The sequence below is a fragment of the Ambystoma mexicanum genome, chromosome 5q (assembly GCF_040938575.1).
Source record: "Ambystoma mexicanum isolate Mex_15411 chromosome 5q, UKY_AmexF1_1, whole genome shotgun sequence".
Lineage (NCBI taxonomy): Eukaryota > Metazoa > Chordata > Amphibia > Caudata > Ambystomatidae > Ambystoma > Ambystoma mexicanum.
Genome location: NC_090933.1, coordinates 526,539,374 through 526,542,545, shown reverse-complemented (window position 1 = coordinate 526,542,545; position 3,172 = coordinate 526,539,374). Strand labels below are relative to the sequence as shown.

The 3,172-nt window shown below is 43.2% G+C and overlaps 1 non-coding gene across 1 annotated transcript; it reads right to left on the bottom strand.

Annotated features, from left to right (window-relative positions):
* Positions 1-2,218: 2,218 nt before the first annotated feature.
* TRNAA-AGC (transfer RNA alanine (anticodon AGC)) lies at positions 2,219-2,291 on the bottom strand. The gene has a single exon. It is a non-coding gene; the product is annotated as a tRNA-Ala (tRNA).
* Between the last annotated feature and the right edge of the window lie 881 nt (positions 2,292-3,172).

The following is a 3,172-nucleotide window of genomic DNA, read 5'->3' as shown; positions in this document are numbered from 1 at the left end:
GAATAAAATAACTTTTAGACACAAATAAATAAGGATTTCAGTTGTGCATTACACGCTAGGCATTGACTTGGGTGAGTGCCGGATTCAAATCACTTACAAGCTATCCCTCGAGGGTTAGGAGGGGGAGTCCTCACCACCTGAGTGACTATGTACTGGACACCTGAACTGGTGGGACCACCCCCTGGACTGGAATTGACGCATGTGACTGGGGTGGCTGTGATTAAAATGGTCGGTTCCTTTGTGTGCAGTGTGTTCTTATATTGTGTGTGTCGTTAACCTCTGTCCTTCATGTGTTATGAAAAAAAAGGAGGAGTGTGGTGCTTCCCCTTTAAGGGAACATGCACACGGCAGACGTTGCACTCCGCCGCGTGCGGTATAAATAAAGTGGGCGTTCCTGGATGCCTCAGAGCGACCGGGGAGCACGACCCAACTATAAGTGTGTGTGTGTGGCCTTTGTAGGCAGCAGGGGGGGCTCACTGACACTCCGTATGCAACGGATGCAATCAGAGACACTTCACACAAGCGGTAAAATATTTTTTATCATAAGCTTTTGTCTCAACCTGAATAACACTTTCAATAGCAGATCTACGTTATCAATAAAAAAAAGTGTCATTTTGCCACCAAAGCTTTGTTTTCTCGCGATACTTGTTGAGGCTGCTTCAGCCAACGACCCATATATATGTTATTTTTAAAAGCTGCACAGTATTACGCTTTACTAGCATGAGAGCCGGATGCCTCCGTTTATGCAAACGTTTAGGGAATTACAGTGAATATCCATATGCTTTGAGGGAAGAGTTGCTGTGACACTATATTAACGTCAGACAGAGACTAGAATTCTGCCCAATAGGGTTCTAGCTTATGGTGGTTTCCAATAGTTCTGCAATAAAAGGGAGTACGTTTCTCTTTGTTGGATGTGTATCTGTACAGGTACAGTTGCTCACCTGTGGGTGTTACTGTGGGTGTTACAAATTCAGAGACTTAAGTAATGAAAGAACACTTGGACTCTTTCAACACCACCGTAGTGGACACGACGGGGAATTAGTTAGATAGTAGAGCGCTCGCTTAGCATGTGAGAAGTAGCGGAATCGATGCCCGCATTGTCCAAAGTTTCGTTTTATTCTTTAAAAAAATGTAATTCTATTTATTTTTTTGCAATTTATAAAGCGCCTCGAACTCGTATGTTATATCATTTAAATTCCGTGTGAGAAATTGTTTACCCCTTTTAAAATATTTCTATATTTTCACGTATTGGCACCACTCGGAGGCGTGAATACGTGTCATACTAACAGTTTTTCGAAGAAACTTACTTTTTCCCATAAAAGGTTTGCTATTTGTACCATGGGTTCGTTCACAATTCAATGCACGCACAGTGCGCATACAATACTATATGCCTGTAACGTGAAATATATGTATAATGGAGCTTTGGCAATACTATGTGTAATCATGCCAATAAATTACTGTTATACTGCAATGTGCATGCCTCAAGGCTATTAAAAATGATCCCGTACAGGCGTACACTCTTGCAATTCTATCTTGTTTTAATTCTCAGCAGACTTTCTGCAATTTAAGGTGTACTTTTAAAAATAAAACAAAAACAGTATTCCTGGAGAATGCGGTCATCGATCCCGCTACCTCTCGCATGCTAAGCGAGCGCTCTACCATCTGAGCTAATTCCCTTCCTCCTCGAAGGCTCTCGATACACTGCTTCAGAGCTGAAGCACAGTCTCCGGCTCACACTTGCTTGGCTGTCCAGGGACCTGTAGTGCATAAAGCCCTTTCTCTTCATCTGCCGCAGGGGAAATCACAATCTCACCCCTTTGCCCAAAACAAAATACCTTCAGTGGAGCTACAAGTAAAGCTGCAGATGGCCATCCATTGCAATGAGGATTGGCCAACCAGGTATTAATAGCAGAGTGACTCCACTCCCACGCCCTTTCACGCTGGACCTGCGCTTGTGATCAAGAGGCTGCACACCAGTGCCATAGACCCGAGAGCCCAATTGAAAAGGTGCTTGCTTCTCATTTTATTTCTCTCTGTTGCATAGTTTCACGCCAGCTGCCAGCCTTGGTGCAGAAATGTGTAACGTTTTGGCATAGTAGAAAATGGACGGAAGACTTTTGGGATGATAGTAAACACCCTGAAGCCAGCAGCGCATGCCTCATTTGCGAGGATTTAAGAGTTTTGAATAAAATAGTCAAATGGAAGAAAAGTGTCTTGCTGGAGAATGCGGGCATCGATCCCGCTACCTCTCGCATGCTAAGCGAGCGCTCTACCATCTGAGCTAATTCCCCGTCCTTCGAGACATCACGCCTAGTTTCGTTTCCCCATTGCTCAGCACATCACTTTCAGTTCAAAGTTGACTGCCCTGAGGTCTTTATAGGAGCACATATAGGCTATAGCCCTTTTCTAACGTATCTCCTTCCACAGGCAGGAAGTCCCAGTGCATTTCACACCGGCAATGCTGCAGCCAGTCTAGTTGCACTGCACTGCCACGACTATAAATCCCATGTGTTCTATTTTGGAAGCACTGCCGAAGCGGACCGACAATCGGGGCAAATAAAACCTAACGTGGAAGAAAGACTTCAAGCGGAAAAAGTTGCTCCATATCTATTATTTATTTAGTTATCTATTTATTTATGTTATTTATTACTTGTATAGCACCTATACAGAGTAGAGTGTTTCAAAGCGCTCAAGGAGGGGAGAGGAACAATAGGAAAAAAAAACAAGTCATTCATAGCCCTTGACTTTCTGAATGATACAAGTGTTTATCCTTATTCTGGTCAAATGCTTTCTCCATAGCCGTTCACACCAGAATTGCAAAGGTAAGTAAAAAAGGTTTAAATAAGAAAAAGTACACATTGTATCGGGCACTGCCACAATGGTATTAAATGAGATTGTAACAGCTGGAAACTGGTGTGATTACCTGGGCATATGATAACAGTGACTGTGGCAACTGCCTATACAATACCTATACCCAAGCCAAGCCTGTTGGCTATTCCAAAGTGTGTTTTCACACGTCAGTGCAAGGAACAGATATACATCAAGGGGTTAAGACATTTTTATTACACCAGTATTGCATTTACAGCTGCAGTTAAGTCATTAACAGTCAGCAGACCACTTAAAAATAGCACTGGCAGGCCAACGTGTGATGTTACTGCTTGATAGAGCAACA